This window comes from Crocuta crocuta, unplaced genomic scaffold (genome assembly GCF_008692635.1).
Source record: "Crocuta crocuta isolate KB4526 unplaced genomic scaffold, BGI_CrCroc_1.0 scaffold154, whole genome shotgun sequence".
Classification (NCBI taxonomy): domain Eukaryota; kingdom Metazoa; phylum Chordata; class Mammalia; order Carnivora; family Hyaenidae; genus Crocuta; species Crocuta crocuta.
Window position 1 is genome coordinate 2,216,055 of NW_027530545.1, and position 24,136 is coordinate 2,240,190.

General features: G+C 37.2%; 1 protein-coding gene and 1 pseudogene across 2 annotated transcripts in view; one reads left to right on the top strand and one right to left on the bottom strand.

Annotated features, from left to right (window-relative positions):
* Window positions 1-24,136, bottom strand: part of GALNT13 (polypeptide N-acetylgalactosaminyltransferase 13) — a 528,727-nt gene that overhangs the window by 463,264 nt on the left and 41,327 nt on the right. The window lies entirely within an intron of this gene.
* Window positions 10,283-13,979, top strand: LOC144234472 (60 kDa heat shock protein, mitochondrial pseudogene; annotated as a pseudogene).

Sequence of the window (24,136 nt, forward strand, 5' to 3'; positions counted from 1 at the left end):
GCCACACCCATTCTCCAAAATTTTTATGTGAAGTCCTAATTCTCAGGATTTTAGAATATGACTGACTTTGGATATGCAGTCTTTAGAAAGGTAATTAAGGTGAAATGAGATCATATGCATTGTCGCTAATCCAAATCACCCTTGTAAGAAGAGGTGATGAGGACACAATCAGAAGAAAGACCATGTGAAGACAGAGGAGGCAGTCATCTATATGCCACAAAGACCTCAGAATGAAATTAGGTCTGCAAACACACTGATTTTGGACTTCTAAAATCAGTGAGAAAATAAATTGCTCCGTGTAAGCAACCCAATCTGCAATACTTTTTATAGCATCCCTACCAATAATACACAGGATAAATCCAACTTTCCCCTATTTCACTCCTAACATGCAAATAGATGAACATCTCTAGAAAGAACCCCCTCAAATAAGCTGCCCATTCTCATTTTAACTCTATAAACTCGCATCACACTACAAGTAGATTCTCTGTGCTTTGCTGCAATCCTGCAACATTTCCTACTCAAATCAATCTCCATCCATCAGGAAACTTTTGCACCTTGCTTGCCTTCCTCAGATTTCCATCTCCACATTTTTCCTCTTTGCTTATCATTACACTTCTACACTTAGCAGAGAAGATGTACACAATCAGAAGAGTATTTTGCCTACTGCCATGTTGAATGTATCACTTGCTTGCTCCTGTTTACTGCCAAGCCTAAATCTGCAAGTCCAAGTGCTAGAACAGATGACTGTCCTTTTAGAAGGGCAACACCCTCTGCTCTCACATAAGGTTTCACTGACTGCACTTATCTCTTCTGCATCATTTTTTCTTCTTTAATAATTCAATGTTACTAATATAAAGATTCTATATGAATAATAATCTTAAACTACTTTGACCTCCCATCCCTCTTTAGTTCTAGCACCCTGCTTACCTTTAAAGCAAAACTTCTGGAAAGAATTATGTATAATCACTGTCTACACATCCCACATCCTAACCTCCTATTCTCTCTTAAACACAAAAGGCTTTAGCCCCCGACACTATATGGAAGCGTTACTTGATGCAGTCATGGCTAATGGTCAAACCCAATGGTCAATCCTCAAGCACCATTTTACATAACTCCTAAGCAGTGTTTGACATACATAAGGTGGTCAAAAACCTTGTGCTATTTTTTGTAAATCTTTTTGTCCAGGTGTAGAATTTAATGATTCATCACTTGCATACAATACCCAGTGCTGATCACAAGTGCTCTCCTTAACATCCATCGCCTGTTTAACCCATCCCTTGTCCATGTCCCCTTCAGTAACCATCAGTTTGTTCTCTATAGTTAAAAGCCTGCTTCTTGGTTTGCCTCTTTTATTCACCCTTATATTCATTCATTTTGTTTCTTAAATTCCATATATGAATGAAATCATCTAGTATTTGTCTTTCTCTGACTGATTTATTTTGTTTAGGATAATACTCTGTAGCTCCATCCACATCATTACAAATGGCAAGATTTGTATATATACCACAACTTTTTATCCAATCATCAGTTGATGGACAGCTCTTTCCATAATTTAGCTAATGTTGATAATGCTGCTATAAACATCAGGGTGCTTGTATCCCTTCAAATTAGTATTTTCGTATCTTTTGGGTAAATACCTAATAGTGTAATTGCTGGATTGTATGGTAGTACTGTTTTTAACTTTTTGAGGAAACTCCATACTGTTTTCCAGAGTGGNATTTCACTCACTTCTTAGCAATTTCACTGCTGCCACTAACTAACTAAGCCACCACCACTAACTCCCTTTTTTAAAAAATAGCTTTATTGGGATAGAATTTATAAACAATATAATTCACTAATTTAAAGTGTATGAACGCAATGGCTTGTAGTATAGTAACAGAGCTATGCACAAACAATTTTAGAACACTTCCATTACCTCAGAAGCAAACAGTTCTCCTTTGCGATAATCTCCCAAAGTTCTCATGACCTATTGCCCTAGGTAACCACTAACCTAATTTCTGTCTATGTACAGTTATTCATTCTGAAAATTTCACTTAAGTGGAATCATACAATGTATGGTACTTTGTGACTGACTGCCTTCTTCACTTAGCATAATGTTTAAAGATTTATCTATGTTATAACAGTATTTCATTTCCTTTTATTTGTCAAATAATATTCCCTTGTGTGAGCATACCACATTTTTCATTTATCACTTGGTCCACATTTGGTTTATTTCCACTCATGATTATTATGAATAATGTGGCTATAAATATTCACATATAAATTTTGCATGGAAATATGCATTCATTTCTTTTGAGCATATACCTAGAAGTGGCATTACTCAATCATATATTATTCCTTATCTTCTTAAATGTACTTTTAAAATCTATTCTCCACACAGAAGTCAGATTGATCCCGTTAAAATTTAATCAGATCTCTTCTCTGTTCTGCCAACTATTGACCAATGGTTTTCTAAGACATTTTAAATAAATTCTAAATCCTTATCTTGGCCTATAACATTCAACTAACTCTGGACATTGACAGCCTTCTAGACCTCATCTTCTATCTCTCTCTTCTTCACCTAACACACTCCAGAATCTTCATGTTTGAAGTTCCACTGGAACACTGCTTCCCTAACTAATCCAATGGCACACCTCTTCCCTTTTTTTCAGCTCTCTGCTCATATGTCTTAGAGAGTTCTTTTCTGGACCAATCTATCTAACCTAATGCCTCCCAGCATCTATGCCATATACTTATGTAGTTTATTCAGAGTACCTTACCACCAGCACATGTTTATTTATTGCCTACATCCCCCATGGAATTATGCCCATTATTCTCCATGCTATTCTTTTTTTTTTTTTATTTCTAGGAGAGAGAGCGAGCGTGAGCAAGGGAGGGTCAGAGAGAGAGAGGGAGACACAGACTCTGAAATAGGCTCCAGGCTCTGAGCCGGCAGTCAGCACAGAGCCCGACGCGGGGCTTGAACCCACGAACCGCGAGATCATGACCTAAGCGAAAGTCGGACGCTTAACCGACTAAGCCACCCAGGCGCCCCTCTCCATGCTATTCTTAAGATACCAAAAACAGTCTTTAGCACAAAATAGGTGCCTGATAAACATTTGTTGAATGAGTGAATACAAGAAGGACTGAGAAGTAAAAGTTCTGATAAAAATGTGTGAAAATTAAACAAGCACTGGCAGTAATAATAATGAAAACTGAAAATAACATTTGTTTGGTCAAGTTGTGGGTGAATGGTCACTCTAAATTGAAAATAAATGCAAACTTGATCATTGGCATAGAGCTGTTCTCTCCCTCCATGTCCCCTGACACCTATGGTCTCCTCTACCCAGATCTCAGGTGCTTTAAGAAAAAAAGAAAAAAAAAAAAAGATGATTAAGGATAAGGCTGAGGTGTCCTGTCACCAGAGTGGACAGAGGCCATATGTACCTGTACAAGCACAGTTCAGAAGTAAAGGTGGGATGGGGGCGTAAGGCTCCCACCTACGTCTCTCTTTGAGTGTGGCAGTGTTCAGTACAATCGCCTAAGTTACCAGCCTATCCAACTCACGGTTCTACCTAGTCTCAGGTTACAGTGTTGCTGTCCTAGTCCATTTAGCCACCTCCAGGCACATCACTGTGACCCACAAAACTAAACTGGGTTATGTTTTCTTATTTCCAGGCCATCTAGAGTCTGACAATGATATGTCTTTTGTCACAAAATGGAATGATAATCATGGTATGAAATGGATTTTCTACACTTCCTATCATTCAAAGTTTTTGCTGACTGTTTGAATGACATCCTCAAAAAGTGACCTAAAAAAGACACCTAATCTTTTGATTAATCTTCTAATTAATTAATCTTCTAATTAGAAGATCAATCTTATCATCTCCCGGTCCACCCACCTGAGCAAGGCAGTTGGCACACTAAATTTGGCCTTTCCCCATAAAGAGGTCTTTTCTTGACCACCTACTAATGAAAGGAGTGAGATATCTTGTAAAACCATTTACATTATGGGATTCCACCCAGTCCATGGTGCATTTTTCTTTGCTGTAGTAAGAACCCCAAACCAGCCTCGCTAGAATACTTTAGGTAACAGCCCAGACAAAAGGGGCCTAGAGTATTCAAACTTAATTCTGGCTCAGCTACCTCTTGATCAACATGGTCCCAGAGCATAAGGTTAAGAAGCTCTTGGTTGTGTATACTGCTAACTGAATCCCTCTACAGTGGCCCATGTGAGCCAACATGAAGGGAATTTGTAATTTTATAAAACTGTCTTTTTTCCTTTTTACATTTAACTCTTCCATATGAAAGGTCTGGATCAGAATAAGAAATGATTGAAAACAGAGGTGAAGCTATATTTGTTGAGCTAGGACACACCAAATTTCATGGCTTTCAAGGGAGATGAACCATCTTGATACCTGGGAGAAAACAGAATGCATTCCAAGAGATGGACGAAAGGGGTGAGTCAGTTCATGTTCTTCCTGCCACTAGATTCAGCCTCAGAGCCTGGCAAAAGAAGCACATGGCCTGTCCGAGTGAGCAGCTCTTGTGGCTGGCAGTCTGACTGCTATTTCATTTGTCACCTAAACGTTGATAACTTCTGAAGAAGAGAACTGATTTATAGTCTTTTGTAGATTTGAATTTTAATACAAGCATCTATTACTTTCAGAATAAAGCTATTACTTTAAATATAAAAAGTATTTCTTTAATTTATCCTAAAGTTACAACTGAGTGCCTACACAGATGCCAACAATGTGCTAGGCATGAAAGGTAAAAGTTATAGAAAGACATAAGCCCTGCCTTCTGACTTGGGACCCACTAGAGGAGTCACAAGAAGATACTAGAGTAGAGATAAGAAGAAGATACGTGAAACATTAGGAATGATTCCAAAATATGAAACTCTTTTTAATGTAGTTATCATATGTAATTATTAACGTTGAAACAATGCCACAAAAATGGAATTACTGACCAAAGAGAGATTGAAAGAAGAGTGAAGCTTTATAGAGAATATTTATAAGGCAAATACCACTTGTCAAGGCAGTCTGTTACACGTTGATCTTTTTCGCCATGATGGATATACGGTCTATGAAATTGTTACAAATATCAAAGCCTAAAATATATGTTAATAAGACTTTACTGCAATAGATTATCATTAAAACATAATGAAATTAAGTCTTCAAAAAGAAAGCTTATAAAAAGCTATATATGACCTTCAAAAGGATAATGAAATTAAGTAGTTGTAAAAAGTATATTCATCAACCTAAAAATTGTTCATCATTTATTTGTTTTAGGTATTTAATGACAGCTCAGTATTCATCTTATAAAATGGCATACCAGTTGTTTAACCTTGTTCATCAATAGTTACCAAGAGGGGAAAACAGAAATCTAAAATGTTCAACTGGATATAAAACCTACAGATTTAAGACAACAGTAGAGCATTTAGAAGTTCCCAATAGACATCCACTAGTGAGTTGGCCATCTTCTACCATAAATCACAATATTAAAAAGAAAATAAATGTTTCCACTGAGATATCAAACCATTAGAAAATCTTAACCTCAGCTTCCTAGCTGGCCTTAAGGCTTTTCAATTCTTCATCATCAAAGGTGTAAGGAATGAATTACAAGTGTTCTTTATTTGAAGTGTGGAGCATACAGTGGCTATTTCTTCTTTAGGTTTTCTTTCTAAAACAGAAGAATTTATTTGTAGAAGATAATGAAAAATAATATTAAATTATCTTTAAAATTATATCAGACTCACTCTGCTCCAGTTGGCAATTAGTGGGAGACAAAAGGAAAGTGGAGTCAAGGAAAAGCCCAGAACTCTAAGGCACAGAAGGACCCTAACAGCACAAAGGAGTGGATGCAGAAGAGATTTGACCACAGAAAATGCTAGAAAATTGGTTAGAGCTCCTTTCTGAAATTTTACCGTATAGCTGCATAAACGTAAATGAAATTGTATTTATCAGCTTGAATATCTTAATATAGTGAATTTTTAAACATAACTGATACCTGAAAGAAATGCTCACTCTTCCCAAAAATAGCAGGTAAAATATTCAAAATCCTCCACTCCAAGAAAAAAAAGTCTACTGTAATAAACCATATACTACCATATACTTAGTTATTACTTTAATTTGCAACTTCATTTTATGATATTTTATTTCCTGCAACCTTCTTGGCAAAGTTATTAACAATAAATTAAGTGCTTTAAAAGACAGACAACTAGAGGAAAGAAGTAAATACAGAATTAGAAACCAGAATATTGATTAATTAGTCTCTAATTCATTAACAGTAAAGTAAAATTATCATCTACCCAAAGAATGAAAATTCATACTCTTATTAGCAAAGCAATCTTGTCTTATCAAATTGCTAAACAGTGTAACTTGTTAATCAATATAAAGCATCTAATATAATGGGGTATATAATCCAATAATAGGAAACATCAAAGTATTATAAATTAAAGAAATCTTCCAAAAATGCATGCAAAAGGGAAAGATTCAAGTCTTTTCAAAATATAAAAGTTGAGCAGAGATTACCAGCAATGTACAAGTAAATGAGCAAACTGACCGAAAACAAGAACGTTTTTCCTTGTCATCTGGGAAAACTACTTATTAATTCAATTAAGGATTGTGCTAATTGAAGAACTGTACATAAAAATTAAGTACTGTTTTTGACAAAATTATATTTTTGCAAAGGTAGGATGAAATGGGTCCATTTTTACTTTGTGGGTAGAAATGTAAAATGATAAAAATTTCTTGGAGAAAATGTGTTTATTAGAAATAAATATAACTCTTTTATCTAGTTTCTTAAAAATAATCATATACTTTGAACCAACAATTTTTCTACTGGAAAACTGTCTTTAAAAACCCCGTATTAGAGAAAATGCTTTAAAGAGGGAATAGTATGTCACCATTGTTTATTAAAAGGAGTTCAAATTAGATACATAGCTAATAGACAGAATATTATGTCACTATCAGAAACTTTTGTAATTTTGTAATAACATGAGAAAAGCTTATAGGATACTTACAAAATTCAACAATTAACCTACACACTTGTTTATACACTATAATCACAACTATTTTTTTTTTACCTTTTTCTTATAAAAGTACTGGAAAGAATATATGGGAATGTGTGCTTTTTTTTTGGAATTCCTTCTATTATTTTTGCTAGTTTTCAAATTATCCAGAAATAGTGTAGATTAATTGAATAATTGGAAAATATATGTTTTACCTAAAGTAAGAAAACTACCACATAATAGTGATAAAATATAAAATTCTTAGTGATGTGCTATTTGTCCACATTCATGTGTGAGTGCATAAGCACACACACAGCTATGATGAAATATAACAAATTGAGAGTAACAGACCCAAAGGATTCTCAAAAGAATTTCTCAAAAGACATTAAGTGAAAAGGAAAAGGAGAGCAGAATTCCTTATTAAAAGAAAGCCTGATTTAAGCATTCTGTTTCCAGATTTCTCTCTTTTGCTTCCAGAACTGTACAGTGTTACAGAATCTATGTGACTTAGGAAAGATAAAAGTTAGCCCCCACATAAAATTCTATTAAAACTCTACATTCCTTTCAAGAAACTAGCTAACTTTCCAAACCTGGGGTCTCACACAAGACGCAGGAACTATCTTTTTGTGGTTGCATTTGTGGTTTTAATTCCAAGTAAATATCTTCCCCAAACCATCAGGACCAGTATTTAAAAGCAGTGATTAAAGTTGGAGAAGACTACTCACTTCTTTTTTTTTTTTCTTTTCAAAATTTGATTTAAATTCTAGTTAGTTAACATACAGTGGAATATTGGTTTCAGGAGTAGAACTCAGTGATTAATCACTTATGTATAATACCCAATGGTCATCACAAGTGCCTTCCTTAATACCCATCATCCATCTAGCCCAACTCTCACCCACTTCCCTCCATCAGGCTTCAGTTTGTTTGTTTTTTTTAATTTTTAATGTTTTTCATTTATTTCTGAGAGAGAGAGAGAGAGAGAGAGACAGCGTGAGGGGGGGGGCGGTCAGAGAGAGAGCAAGGCAACAGAATCCGAAACAGGTTCCAGGCTCTGAGCCAGCAGTCAGCACAGAGCCCGACGCGGGCTCAAACCCACGAACGGCAAGATCATGGCCTGAGCCGAAGTGGAACGCTCAACTGACTGAGCTACCCAGGTGCCCTGGTTTGTTTTCTATCTTATAGAGTCATGGTTTGTTTCCCTTTCTCTTTTTCTCCTTCCCATATGTTCATCTGTTTTGTTTCTTAAATTCCACATTTGAGTGAAATGACATGGTATTTCCCTTTCTCTGAATGACTAATTTCACTGCGCATAAAATACTCTATCTCTATCTACATCGTTGCAAATGGTAAGATTTCATTCTTTTTGATGGCTAATATTCCATCGTGTAAATATACCACATCTTTTTTTATCAATTCATTCAGTTGATGGGCCCTTTCCATAGTTTCCCTATTGTTGATGCTGCTGCTATGAATATTGGGGTTCATGTATCCTTTCAAATCTGTATTTTTGTATTCTTTGGGCAAATACCTAGTAGTAAAATTGCTGGTTTGTAGGGTAGTTCTATTTTTAACTTTTGAGGGACCTCCATACTATTCTCCAGAGTGGTTGCACCAGTTTGCATTCCCACCACCAGTGCAAGAGGGTTTCTCCACATCCTCACCAATACCTTCTGTTTCCTGGGTTGTTAATTTTAGCCATTCTGACAGGTATGCGGTGGTATCTTATCATGATTTCAATGTATATTTCAGTGAAGATGAGTGATGTTGAGCATCTTTTCATATGTCTCTTGGCCATGTGTGTATGTCTTCTTTAGAAAAGTGTCTACACATGTCCTCTGCTCATTTATAACAGGATTATTTGTTTTTGGGGTGTTGAGTTCTGAGAAGTTCTTTATAGATTTTATCAGATATGTCATTTGCAAATATCTTGTCCCATCCCAAAAGCTGCCTTTTAGCTTTGTTGATTGTTTTCTTCACTGTGTAGAAGCTTTTTGTGTTGATGAAGTCCCAATAGTTCATTTTTGCTTTTGCTTCCCTTGCCTCTAAAGATGTGCCTAGTAAGAAGTTGCTGCAGCTGCAGTCAGAGAGGTTGCTGCCTGTGTCCTCTTCTAGGATTCTGATGGTTTCCTGAAGAAGACTACTCACTTCTAATCATTCTCACTGTTGCAGCCTCTATTTCATCAAATCCAACTCAGTTTTCACAGAAGAAATGACATGAATGAATTTTATATGTTACACATGTAAGGGAACTTTAATATATTGAAGATATACCTATTTGAACCCCAAAAGGTTCTTTCCTCCTATATGATTTAGATTAAAATGGCATGCTAAATAAAGTGCCTGAGAACTACAGTGATTGCTGCTACAGAAACACATGGTCTCCATCAATAGTATGCTGTAATCTGAAAAAAATCATTATTGAGTTAATGACAGAATGATTAGATTCAAGAAGCAAATTACCAGGAGCAAAAACTCCCTGGTAAAAGCAAGCACTCATATTAACTGTTTTTACTGAGACAAAAAAAAAAAATGTAAACGATGTACTGTACAACAAACATAATCTATCCTATGGTCTGTTTTTAAATGTCTAATCTAAAAATGCTATTTTAAATTACCTTAATTCTCATTTTAATGCAATAATTAAATAATACTAAGGCTCTAGGTCACCAAAAACTGTATGTCCATTTATCACTTTGTGCCAGTCATCATCAATTAAATCAACCTCTGGAAGTAATTTTTCTTTCAGTATTATTTACCAGAAATGAGGTATGAGGTATATGGTGGGAGGCTGGGAAACAGTGAGGGGCAGGAGAGAAATGATTATCACCCTACTTAATTTTGCCTCAATTATTAGATTTCTTTTCTAGAAATAAGATCTTTATAGTTTCCAATATTGCTGTGAGAAACAATGAGTTATTAATGGACAGCTTTTATTACAGTTTACTTGTGAGTCAAGTTTCAAATTCTAAAAGCAAATAGTTCATAAATTCTCTGCAAAGGTGTTATAGTTTTATAGGTATACAGCAAAAGTATAAAGCTTCAATATCCATAACATCTGGTTTGTCCAAGGAAAGGTTCTACTATATGTGTCTGGGTGGTTATAACATTTTCTTTTGATTTTGATAAATACATTCTAATCACTGACTGACATCCAAACAAATCAGTGAGTGTGCTCCATTCCAAAAATCTCTTATCTATTAATTTGTACGGAATGAAAAATTGTTCAAACTGAGAAAGAAAATGCTAGTATGATTCCTCTTCTAAAAAAAAAAAAACATAATCAGTATAAAAATGCTCAGATTCCCCACATTCATTCAGCTCCACCCCAGCAGAACAGCAATCAACATTTTATTTTTCTTTTTGCTCCACATTTCTGGCAGATACCTACAAAGGCAGCAATCTGAATCAATGAAACCTATCATTGATGCATTGGATATTTTTCTTTGTGCCATTTTTAATTCTTGGTTATTCCCACTCTTCTCATTTTATTTAATTATATTTCTCTTTGATCATATTTAAATGTTATTTTCTTCACCATGTTTTTGTATTCATTTTTCACTCATCTCATTTCCTCTCCATAGTCTCCTGTTTTTGTTTTTGTTTTTTTAACTTATAAAAATCACCTAACCAGGAATTTTCATTTCAATTTGAAATTGGCTCTGAAGGATATATTTGTCAGATGTTTCTCTCATTCTTTCCTCAACTTTCCAGTTATTTTTTTCCTCTTCTGTGGAGATGACACCATATCCCCTGGCCATCCCAAAATTCCCCCATCATCTCCACCTGCCATTTTACAGAAACAGAAACTCCTGAAATTCCCAGTTCATTCTTCATTTCAAACCAAAACAAAATGGTAAGTGTTAACACCTAAAAACAAAACAAAACAAAAAACCTGTGTTTATAGTCATGGGCCAGTCATGGGCCAGTACTGAGATACTGAAAGAACTGCAAAGGTATCACAACAATAAATATTTGCAGCAAAGAGGTAGAAATATAGAAAGTACTTGGGTATTTTATTTTGTTTTGTTTGTTTTTCTCTAAAACTTCACCACTATATAGTAGAGTTAGGAGTATTACACAGACTTTGATTCCAGTCCCACCTCTGCCACCCTTTCATTTGGAGACACTGCAGAGACTAATTTGCCCAGGCTAACCCCAGTTGTTCCCATGTTTACAAAATGGCAATAAGAGGAATTCCTGCTTATAAGGTCATGGTAAAGATTATGTACATAAAATGAGAATCATAAGAAATGACACATAGTAACTAATCAGTACATGTTAGCTGTCACTATCATTGTGATGAGTATTATGAACAAAATAAGTTAATACAGTTCAAAAAGAGAAAAGCATTTAAGATGCATTCAAATATAAACTATTTCTCTCATTTGGCAAACTGAAGTACCTAAATGCTTCCAGTCCTTTGCTTGAGGCCTGGGACAACTTACTTCACTGAGCTTGTAATACAGCAATTCCAGATAAAATAAATCAAAGAGCTGTTCAAATTAAGATTTAAGGGGCCAACATCACTGTTAAGGGTACTGATGCCTTGACTCACTTCTGACGGCCTGCCTCACTGCCCACATGCTATGTTGTTGCCCGCAGAAATGCTTCAATCACAGTCCTTCACCAAGTGAGGCCAGTGTCCACAGCACTGGTTCCTCATCTCACACGGGCCAATGTCAAAGATGTAAAATTTGGTGTGGATGCCCAAGCCTTAAAGCTTCAAGGTGTAGACCTTTTAGCAGATGGTGCAGCCATTGCTGTGGGGCCAAAGGGAAGAAGAGCAATTACTGAACAGAGCTGGGGAAATTCCAGAGTGAGAAAAGATGGTGTGACTGTTGCAAAGTCCACTGACTTAAAAGAGAAGTATAAAAATGTTGATGCTAAATTTGTTCAAGATATTGCCAATAACACAACTGAAAGGGCTGGAGATGGCACTACTACTGCTACTGTCTTGGCACGCTCTATTGCCAAGGAAGTCTCCAAGTAGATTAACAAAGGTGCTAATCTTACGGAAATCAGGAGAGGTGTCATGTTAGCTGTTAATGCTATAATTGCTAAACTGAAGAAGCAGTCTAAATCTGTAAAAACCTCTGAAGAAACTGCTCAGGTTGCTATGATTTCTACAAATGGAAACAAAGAAATTGGCAACATCATTTCTGATGCAATGAAAAAGGTTGGAAGAAAGGGTGTCATTGCAGTAAAGGATGGAAAAACACTCAATGATGAATTAGAAATTACTGAAGGCATGAAGTTTGATTAAGGTTATATATCTCCATACTTTATTAATACATATAAAGGTCAGAAATGTAAATTCTAAGATGTCTATGTTCTATCAAGTGAAAAGAAAATTTCTAGTGTTCAGTCCATTGTACCTGCTCTTGAAATTGCCAATGCTCATCATAAGACTCTGTTCATTATTGCTGAAGATGTTAATGGAGAAGCTCCGAGTGCACTGGTTTTGAATAGGCTAAAAGTTGGTCTTTAGGTTGTAGCAGGTCAAAGTCTCAGGTTTTGGTGAAAATAGAAAGAGCCAGCTTAAAGATGTGGCTACTGGTACTCACGGATGGTGCACTGTTGGGAGAAGGATTGACTCTAAATCTTAGATGTTCATCCTCACAACTTGGGAAAATTAGGAGAGGTCATCATGACGAAAGATGACAAGGCTCAGACTAAAAAATGTATTCAAGAAATTATTGAGCGGTTAGATATCACAACTAGTGAATATGAAAAGGAATAGCTGAATGAACAGCTGACAAAACTCTCAGATGGAGTAGCTGTGCTGAAAGTTGGTGAGACAAATGATGTTGAAGTGAGCAACAAGAATGAGTTACAGATGCCCCCAATGCTACATGAGCTGCTGTTGGAAAAGGCATTGGCTCTGGGAGGGGTTTGTGCATGCTTCAGTGCATTCCAGTCTTGGATTCCATAATTCCAGCTAACGAAGATAAAACAGGCACCCACCTACACTGTCGGTAAATTGGTGCAGCCCCTCTAGAAAACAGTATGGAGGTTCCTCAAAAATCTAACAATAGAACTCCCCTATGATCCAGCAATAGCACTGCTAGGAATTTACCCAAGAGATACAGGAGTGCTGATGCATAGGGGCACATGTACCCCAATGTTCATAGCAGCACTCTCCACAATAGCCAAATCATGGAAAGAGCCTAAATGTCCATTAACTGACGAATGGATCAAGAAGACGTAGTTTATCTATATAATGGAATACTACAAGGCAATGAGAAAGAATGAAATCTGGACATTAGTAGCAACGTGGATGGAACTCAAGGGTTTTATGCTAAGCGAAATAAGTCAGGCAGAGAAAGACAGATACCATATGTTTTCACTTATAAGTGGATCAGGGGAAACTTAATGGTGGACCATGGGGGAAGAGAAGAGGAAAAACAGTTGGGGAGAGGGAGGCAGACAAACCATGAGAGACTCTTGAATACTGAGAACAAACTGAGGGCTGGTGGGGGTGGAGCAGGGGAAGGGGGGTGATGGGCATGGAGGAGGGCACTTGTTGGGTGAGCACTGGGTATTATATGGAAACCAACTTGACAATAAGCTATGAAAGAAAAAATTTAAAAAAATAAAGTTCAGGCCAGAAAAATTAATTAATTAATTAAGGGAAAAAATTAAAAATTTGGTACAGAAATTATTAAGAGAATACTCAAAATTCCTGCAAGGACCATTGCTGAGAATGCAGTGTTGAAGGACCACTGATAGTTGAGAAAATTATACAAAGTTCCTCAGAAGTTGGTTATAATGACATACATGGAGATTTTGTGAATATAGCTGAAAAAGGAATCGCTGATCCAACTATGGTTGGTAAAACTGCTTTGCTGAATGCTGCTGTATTGGCCTTTCTGTTACTACAGTAGAAGTTGTAGTCCCCAGAATTTCCAAAGAGAAGGACCCTGGAATGGGCAGAATGGATGGAAGGGGAGGAAGTGTGGCAGGTGGCATGTTCTCATTCCTAGAATAGTGCTTTACTATTATGAATGAACTGTGAGATTACCCTCAAGGCAGAGCTCAACAATATGTCAGAAAAGTCAGGTGACGGAAATAGCTGGAGAAAGGGTTGGCTGTTATTTAAGAAAATTACTATTATCATCAATTACTGGTTTCAGTTGACAACATATAATGGTTTACTGCAGTCACTGTCTATGCCTCTGGATAATTTATTTTGTATTTTTGAATAAAAAGACATTTGTACATTCTGATAACCGAATGCCAGAGCTATGTACCAATGTACCGCTTTCAACTCAAATCACTGAGGCATTTTTACTACTATTCTGTTAAAAGCAGGATTTCGGTGCTTGCCATCACTCCATCACCAGATGAAAAGTTAATAAACAGCCTTTCTGTGCAGAGTAAGAATAATTATGTACAAAGCGGAGAAATATCCAATTATGTGACAACCTTTGTGTAAAAATACTGTTTAAAGTTTTAAAACAAGAGTACTGATTTTATTTTTAATTTGTTCCTTACGCATTTCATCATTTTTATATACTTTGGAAAATTAAGTTTAGTATAAAAAAAATAGGAGTATGCATAAATTTGCTGGCAGACTGATGATTCTAAGGCTCCAGGGGACACATAGAAGGAGCAGCCAAGGCAGGGGAGTATAGGAAATGAACTTCAGGAGAGGGAAGGCTGTGGGAGTCAGCACACCAATGTTAACTAAAGCCATGGAAGTTGGTCAAATGTGTTCAGTGACAGTGTGAGTGTGAGGGGAAAAAAAAGAGGCTGCCACAAAGAACCTTATAGAGTACCAATCCAAAAGAAAGGTAAGCGCACAAGTGAGACTTAGCAAGGGCTATCCAGGGAAGAAAACAATAAAAGAGTGCAACATTATAAATTCCAACAGAAAGAATATTTTAAAAGAGAGGAAGTGACCAATGGTACAAAGTTATGCCAAGTGATCAAAAACATATGTTCTCTAGATAGCCCCAGAACTGATTTTTGTGGCCTTAGAAAGAACAGGTTCAGAAAAACAGAAAAAGAAAGTGTCCTGTGTGTTTTGGTGAGAATGGAGAATGCAGATTCCTGGAAACATCTAGCTCTGAGTAGAGAGATGAGTTCCTGGGTAGGTGAAAGTGGACTTGGAATAAACGGAGGATTTGTGCACGGATGCAGGTTTGTTTTTAAACTAAACGATCTTTTGACACGTTTAATGTCAACAAGAACAAATCAGAGGAGAGGGCGAAGGCTGAAGATACAGAAGGGAAAGAAAATACTTCTTTGAGTCAGGACTTCAAGAACATATACAGGTACAAGATCAAGAACAAGCATGGAGGCTTTGGCTTATAGAGGAAGAAGCATCAGAAGGGAAGAATGAAAAAATGTGTGGGTAGTGGAAAATTAGCAGGAGCTTCCTAGCTCACAGAGGCTGTTTTCTCTGCATGTCAGCAGTTAAGAAAGGAGAGTAGTAGCATGGGATTAGAGCATAGTACAGTAGAAAAGGTTTTATATGAAGCTGTGGAGAATGGAGGTGCCTACGTGGCTCGGTTGGTTAGGTGTTTGACTTCAGCTTAGGTCATGTCTCGAGGTTGATGAGTTCAAGTCCTGCATCGGGCTCTGTCCTGACAGCTCAGACCATGGAACCTGTTTGGAATTCTGTGTCTACATCTCCCCCCTTCCTCGACTTGGGCTCTGTCTCTTTGTCTCTCTCTCTCTCTCTCTCTCTCTCTCAAAAATAAACATTAAAAATAAAAAAGAAACGGTGGAGAATGGAAGACACCTTTCTAGAAAAATACATACAAGTTGCATATCAGAGTGGAGGGCTTGGCTGAGGTCATTATCCCAGATGTTTGCCCCATCTGCTTGGTGTACAGCATCGCCTCTGATGCCCTCCCAGAAGGACTTTGGCACACCTCCCTCTCTCTTCCTTTTTAGCTTTACCTTCCACGAAGAAGATTAACTCCAGGTGGTGAGGGTTTCATGTTGTATTTTCCATTTTTTTAAAGAAAGTATATCAATTTAAAAATCAGATTATGTTAAGCGTGACCAAATCAGATACAATACTGTCTGATTAAAATCTCAATGAAATTTTAGTCAGCGTGGCTTGAATGTGCTGAGATGACTTAATGATGATGCATCTGACCAAATCTGTGCACTCATACCTGTAGACACAGAGGAGGAAAACTGAAGGAAAGAGCAACCCAAAGAATTTTGCTCTAAACTAGCTGCATGTTGCTAGGAAAAAAATTGTTTGTGGTCATGACTAACATGGATAAATATTCAAGTGGCACTCTTTATTTTTCTCTCTCCCTCCTCCCTTTCTCTCCTTCAGCTGGACACTTCTGTTTCCAAGATACTTTCTAGCCTGAGTCTCTCTGCTGCTCAATTGGATGTCTCCAATACTGACTGAGGTTGCTTGGCAACATGACCAATAGAACATGCACCAGCCTGTGTGGCAGCTCTATTTTTTGGTTCGCAGGTGGGGGATTTGGACAGGATTGTATGAGGGATCCACTTCGCAATTATGTTTGATTTCAGTGAGCATGTAATTAAGTTTATTACTTACAATATCACTATTATGGTTTACTGCATTATTAAGTATTGTAGAGAGATTTTTATTTTTCATCAAAATTGTTAATACTTCCAGAAAATTTTAAAAGACTGGAACTGCCCTTCAAAATAATTATTTTGGAAGCTTATCAACGTAAAGACAAAAATTTTTAAATGTTAAAAACCAAAAGGTTATTGACAGGGAAGAAATGTAAGGGGAACTTCTTGGGGACTGGTTCTATATCTTGGTCTGGGTTGTAGTATCACAAGTGTAGAGCTATGTAAAAATCCATCAATCTTTATACTTAGTATTAGTGCGCTTTACACACTTTAATATACATATGGCATGTTTTGAGAGTTTTAAAAAGTAGTGACAAGATGAATAAATATTCACACACATAGAAACAGAAGCTATATGACCTTGATGTATGTTAGTTTAGGAACAAAAATAATCTCCAGGCTTTTATCACAGAACACAGTATCTTCTTAAAGACTAGGCATTGCTTCTGTACTTAATCAGGTTAACAATAAAGACTATTTTGCCATATGGCAACCATGCTTTAACTAATAGCTTGCTATTTATAGAAAAGGAGCTTGAACTGTCAATTCAGATGGGCAAATTGAAGAGAGCAGACAGCACTAATAGCCACGCACTGCAAAGCCTTCACTGTTTGCTTCAGCCACACTGGAACAAAGTGGAATGCCTCAGACACAAAGATCACATCCAGAAATTTACCGCAAGGAGACACTTATGCACAAAGTCATAGTCATGCCTTGCAGGTCTGGCTTCTGAAGTGCCTGAGACCACTAACTTACTACAACATAATGTGCACAGAAAAACAGATTGACAAAATCTAACATAAAGTTTAAAAGAGAGGTCTGGGGCACCTGGGTGGCTCAGTCAGTCAAGCATCGGACTTTTGATTCTGGCTCAGGTCATGATCTCACACTTTCCTGGGTTGGAGCCTGCTTATGTGCTTCCCCTGCTTATGTGCTTGCTCTCTCTCACTTTCTCTCTCTCTCTCTCTCAAAAAATAAATAGATATTAAAAAAATTTTTAAAGAGATTAGCATTGAAATTGTGTGATTTTTAAGAACTTTCACACTGTTCTTATTTCATTTGATCTTCATCATGGCCTTAATATATATTGCCCATTTTATAAATGAGCAATCTAAGGCACAGAGAATTTAAGTGACTTTCCCAAAGGGACACACTTTCTGTAAGCCAGCAATCTCCAAGACCAGAATTGGAAGCCAGTTTTCTAAATACGACCCCATGTTGTTGTTCAATTACTATCTATTGTTTCATTTCGGAACTGGAAAAACCTCACAACAAAGCCAGCTCCTGAGAAACTTCAACTTTGATTTGACTAAGTGGTCTTTATCACTGTCTTTGCTGGCCTTTAGGATGTTTCTTTTGACAAGAGGCTATGTCTGGGGCAAGTAAAACTGCATAGGATCATGGTGCTTTAATGCTGTCACATAGGTGGTGGAGGTCACCTCCTCTACCTAATTGCTTTGTCAGCTGACAAAACTGAAGTCCAGAGGGTTAGAATGACTTTCATAAGTTTCATAACTTTTAATGGTAGAATTGAAACTGGAAGTCATCTTATCTGTCTCTTGGTTTGACATCACATAAAGTGCTGCTATCAGAAACCTAAATTTTGAGCAATATTTCACGGTGGTTCAAAGTATAAAAATGATACATTTAAAAGGTAGAAATGGAAACTCTCAATCTCATCTAAAAGATAAAGCTTTATCCAAGAAAAACAAGGTAAATTATCTTTCTACCCTATCAATCAGTATTAGGCTTGAATAAACTCTGCCCTCCCTTAAAAAACTGAATCTAATGTTAATATAAGGTGGGTAACATAAAAGATACTATTTATTGATCCTTTCCTATGTGACAGACCCTTTGCATACATTATCATATTCAATCTTTACCAAAATGTTTCAAGATAGTAATTATCATACCCCTTTACAGCTGAGAAAGTAGAACACGTTAGTATAAGAACCTTGGGTCAAGGCCACATAACTAGTGACTTGCAGAGCTGAGCTCAGAACCCATCTGTGTTTTACGATAGAATCTGTGCATTTTAACCCCATCATCCTGCCTCAGAAATCAGATTACCACAATGTATTCCCCATCTTCTAATTGTGAGTGAGCCTCTAAGAGCCATTGTGTGTGCAGCAAAATTACTATCTGCAATGAAGAGTAATGATGGTTAGGTAGAAAATACTGGGTAGAATTTACACAGAATTTCCTCGAAGAAGGCTAAATCAGCTGGTAGCATGCTCTTTTGCTATGGCATCTTTTTGGGTTTTTTTTCCATTCTTGCTGCATAGAATACAAATACACCTGGTGGCTGTGCGCCAGTAGTCATCTTAAACCACTGGAAGACCCTTGAGGATAAAGTCATAGGGCCAAGATAATAGACCAGAACTACAAAAGGAGACTAGATTCCCTAATGAGCAAGGTACTGCAATTCCAACTCCACAATGCCAGTGGCCAGACTTCCTTTTGCAGGAGAAAACTTGAACTCCACCTTATTTAAAACAATGAAATCTTGTTATACATAATTCATTGAGCTTCAATTGCTCACAAAATGGTGATAGCGACAACTCACTTTTGTGTGGAAAGGCTGCTAACGATAGCATTAATTTGAAACTTCTGGATCCAGTAATTGCTGACTACATAACGTAAAGGGAAAAACTCATCTTGCTTCAAAAAACTTGAAAAGATGAGTTAAAATATATGTGGAAAAAAATGCAGTTTTGCTTCTAATACTTAGAGAGTCAAAAGCCACCAGAGAATATTGCTTTTATCCTAAGAGTAAGACAACGCCAGATAATCTACCGACATAATAACTTTTCTTGAGCCCATAAGAGAGCAGGAGTTACAAGGCAGAGATTAACCAAATTTCAAAGGTAACAGCCATTCTCAGGAGACAGGATATGTGAGCCTTTTCACCTTTGACAGAACCTGAGAGGAATAGGTGCTCATTATGAAAATAGGTAAGAAGAAAACAGCTAAAATTGTAACAAATACTTGAAGGCCAGAATGGATCACCAGAACAATATAGGCACCCGGTGATCACCCAGACACAAAGGAATGTGCACTCATTTATAAGCATTTTTTTTTCAGACATCTACTGGCTGCTTAGCAGAAAGACTGAGGTCGAGACAGGAGACCAGAAAAAGAACTTGGTGTCATAAAAACACAAAATCTTTTCTGACTCCCCAGACCCTTCTCTAATGCAAAACAAAATTTAGCCTTTTAGAACACAAAGCAGAGATCTGCTACCACTGGGGGATGGACAGGACCCTCTTCCACAAAAGAACCCCATAGAGACCAGGAAGAGTTTGGGCCAGCACCATGGGAGGAATGGGCAGAAATGCGAAAGGAGCCATTCTCCCAAGTTCCTGATGCACAAGGCACGTCTAAGGTTGAGACTGAAGCAAAGGAATCCCGGACCCTCCTGCACCCACCAGGAGCACTGTTCTTGATAACAAGCAATAGCACTCTGCCACTCGAGGAGGTACAAGGGGGCAATAAGAACTTTGCTAGGCAAGCATGGAAGACATTCTACAAGAGGAAGGTAAGAACACACAAAAAATCCACTGCCACTCTAGGTCCCACAGCAAGCCCAAGAAAGCAGCAGCTCTGCTTCTGAAATGTGAAGCCTGTGAAAGAAAACCAATCAATATAAACCATCAGATTAGCAAAGTAAAAAAGAAAAATCATTTGATAATCTAAATAGATACAAAGGATGCATTTGATAAAATTCAAAACCCAGTTATGATTAGAAATCCCAGCAAATTACTCTAAAAGTAATATTTTTAAAAAGTAATACTCTAAAAGTAATGCTTAGAGGCAAAACAACAGGGTTTCTGAGATGCAGAAAATGTTCTATCTCTTTTTTTAAGTTTATTTATTTTGAAAGAGAAAGAGAGAGAGAGACAGAGAGAGAGAACATCTGTGCATCTGTGAGCAGGGGACAGGCAGAGAGAAAGGGAGGGAAAGAATCCCAAGCAGGCTCCATGCTGTCAGTGCACAGCCTGAAAAAGAGGTTCCATCTCACAAATGGTGAGATCACAACCTGAGCTGAAATCAAGATTCGGACACTTAACTGACTGAGCCATCCAGGTGCCCAGAAAATGTTCTATTTCTTGGTCTGTACAATGAAATTACATGGGTCTTTGCTTGTAAAATTCATTATTTTGTGCCCATACTGCATAAAAATTCACAGTAAACACATTCAAAATGTCAATAATTCTGGAATTAATGTTATATATTAAAAATAATGGTAAATGAGATAAAGTTCCATGAACATAACTAATGTCTGTTGAGAATTTACTATGTGTCAGGGACCACTGTAAGTTCTTTATCTTTTTTTAATTAGTTTATTGTCAAGTTGGTTTCCATACAACACCCAGTACTCATCCCAACAAGTGCCCTCCTCCATGTCCATCACTCCCCTTCCCCTCTCCCCCACCCTCATCAGCCCTCAGTTCTCAGCATTCAAGAGTCTTTAATGGTTTGCCTCCCTCCCTCTCCCCACTATTTTTCCCTTTCTTCTCCCCCATGGTCCTTCGTTAAGTTCCTCCTAATCCTCCTATATGTGCAAACATACGGTATTTATCCTTCTCTGTCTGACTTATTTAACTCAGCATAACACCCTCTAGTTCCATCCATGTTGCTACACATGGCCAGATTTCATTGTTTCTCATTGCCATGTAGTATTCCATGGTATAGATAAACCACATCTTCTTGATCCATTCATCTGTTGATGGACACTTAGGCTCTTTCCATGTTTTAGCTATTGTGGAGAGTGCTGCAATGAACATTGGGGTACATGTGCCCCTATGCATCAGCATTTCTGTATCCCTTGGGTAAATTCCTAGCAGTGCTATTGCTGGGTCATAGGGGAGTTCTGTTGTTAATTTTTTGAGGAACCTCCATACTGTTTTCCAGAGGGGTTGCACCAGCTTACAGTGTAAGAGGGTGCCTCCTACAGTGTAAGAGGGTGCCCCCATTTCTCCACATCCTCGCCAGCATCTATAGTCTCCTGATTTGTTCATTTTAGCCACTCTGACCGGCATGAGGTGGTATCTCAGTGTGGTTTTGATTTGTATTTCCCTGATGATGAGGGACACTGAGCATCTTTTAAAATTTTTAAGTTTATTTAGTTATTTTGAGAAACAGAGACAGCATGAGTGGGGTAGGCAGAGAGAGAGAGAGAGAGAGAGAGAGAGAGAATCGCAAGCAGGCTCTGCCCTGCCAGCACAGAGCCCAATGCAGGGCTTAAACCCACGAACCATGAGATCATGACCTAAGCCAAAACCAAGAGCCAGATGCTTAACCAACTGAGCTCCTCAGGCACCCCTGTAAGTGCTTTATCTCATTTAACTTTGACAATATTCAGAAAACATACTACTTCTCCTATCACATTCCAAAGGTGAGGAAACTGAGGCCAGAGAGCCTACATACTTGACACATAAAAAGTAACGCAGCTGAAGTCACATAGCTAAAATCTCACATGACAAAAGTCAGACGGCTAAAGAGGCCTCATTCTGGGATCTGAACCCATGCAATGGTATGGCTCTGGAGCCGGGGCTTTTAGGCAGCACATTATGCTACTTCTCCAATATAGGAAAAGAGAGAAACTCTCTATGTTGTTGGTGTTAGGTTTTTTTTCCCTTGTCAAAATTATTGTTTAGTATCATGGTAAACAAACTCTAAAATATTGGTCTTTCATGCACCCAAGATATTTAATCTTTAATTTAGCACTCTATCTTTGTTTCAGTTTAAGCTCTGCTAAGGAAGGAAGACAAATCATATTAAGATGACATATTTACTATTCTAATTTATAATTGAGCAATATCATAAATTATACTGTTCCTGTTGCCCAGCATAGAAATGAATGTATCCAAGAGATTCATCATTAACCATAAGGAATACTTCTCCCTAAAAGTCAGATTTGTCTCCTTACCCCCAAGACTTAACTGAATAAGGGGTAAACTCTGAAAAAATAAATAAATAAACCTGTATCTCTTACTATTGGTAATGTCATTTTCCAGTTCAGTCACCCTGGAAATCTCAGTTATTTTTTTATAGAAATGATGTGCAGTGGTTACTGCAGATTCTAGAGCTTCACTTAAGGCATTCAAGTATCACCTTTGCTACTTTCTGGCTATTTAACCAAAGACAATTTACTTGGCTAAATTCTGCTTCAGTTTTCTCTTGTGTAAAATGGGGATGACATCAGTGACTACCTCTCAGAGTTGTCTGATATGAAATTAAATAACAGATATAAATTATTGAAAACAGAGTCTGTTACACAGCAAATGCCAAACAAGCAATGGTGGTTATTATTACTCCTTGACCCCATTTCCTTCAAAGTCTCACCCACAACTATTCCTCCTCTCCATTCCCACTGCTACTACCCTCAGCTTACCCTCAGGTCTTACCCTCAGCTCTGATTATACTGCTATATTTTCCTAAAGTTTGTTCTCTTATATACAAGTCTTCCAACTGGAATCTATTGTGAAGATACCACCAGACTAATATTCAAATAGGAAAATTCTGTTCACATGATTGGCCCTCCCAAAATATTCTTTGTTTTTATTTTTTAATTGACTACCAACGAAATTCAAAGTTCTAAATGTGTTTTATCAGTATTTCCCACAACCTAACTCCAGCCTTAATTTTCTAGTGTTATCTGTTTTTAGACCAACATAAAAAACTTATTCTGCTGCTTAATTAATGCTAAGGTATGCCACTTCAATTCTAAGCTCATCTATGCCATTTGCTTGACTTCTCTGGGAACATTTTCCACCTGCACCAAGATCTAGTGCAAAACCGATCTCCATGATGAAATCTTGAGCCAGTGCCATTCAGAACTATACCTTTCTTAAATTTCCTCTAATGCTTTGTTTTTTCACATATATGCAATTGTTTTTATTATTTCTCAAATTACTTAAATAGCTTTATTAATTTGATTACTTTAGGCTATTCTCATGATGCCATATCCTAATACCACATCCTTCATTTATGCCTGTGCCTATCTTATTTCCTTAAATTCAACACAGAATTTTCTTGAGAGTCATTTTTGTCTTTCCCTCCCACTTGCTCTAGTACTAAATCAATATGGTGCTTTTCATATTATAGAAGAATGTGGCAAATACTGAATTAAGTGAAATAGAATCACTAAATGTAATCACTAGCTTTGTTTTTCTGAGACCAAATATGAAAATTGAAAGTAAAAGCATTCTGTAAGTCCTTTATTCTCAAAAGCAACAGTAGTGTGAGAACACAGCGTGACCTATTCTCTCTTAGGGCAATCATATTTTAAATACCAGTAAGTTTGAAATTATCCCTCAGGTAAAATGTTGCTGGCAGTTTGTTTGAAGAGGTTATATGTAGAAGGCTTGGGGACAGTGGATGACTGAAATGGAAAAAGAGGAAGATCACCAAGGAGATGAAAAGGGAAAGTATCAGTGTGGTCAATCTGGTGTCGTAAAGCACCTCCCTCAATGATGACACACTTCGAGATGACAAATAGAGAGGTAAATAATTAAGTCCAGCTAAACTCTTCATTCCAAACTTCTCTGTGTTGCATGAAATGGC